Raw genomic sequence first — 331 nt, forward strand, 5'->3', positions numbered from 1 at the left:
TTTTTTTTTTTTTTTTTTTTTTTTTTTTTTTTTGCGATAGGGTCTTGCTATTGTGCCCAGGCTGGCCTTGAAGTTGCCATCCTCCTGCGTCAACCTCCCAAGTAACTGGGATTGCCAATGTATGCCAACATACCTGGTCAAAAATTGTATTTTAATGGAAAACTATGCATAGAACATTCTTATAGCTTATCTGATTCAGCTCTTTTTTTCAGTAATTTTGCAAAGAGCAAAATCATTTTGTAAACTGTATATAAGTGACAGATATGCAAGCTCTATGATTTATTTATTTATTTGTAGCACTGAGGATGAAACCTAGGGCCTTGTGCATGCT

The sequence above is a fragment of the Marmota marmota genome, unplaced genomic scaffold (genome assembly GCF_001458135.2).
Source record: "Marmota marmota marmota unplaced genomic scaffold, marMar, whole genome shotgun sequence".
NCBI lineage: Eukaryota > Metazoa > Chordata > Mammalia > Rodentia > Sciuridae > Marmota > Marmota marmota.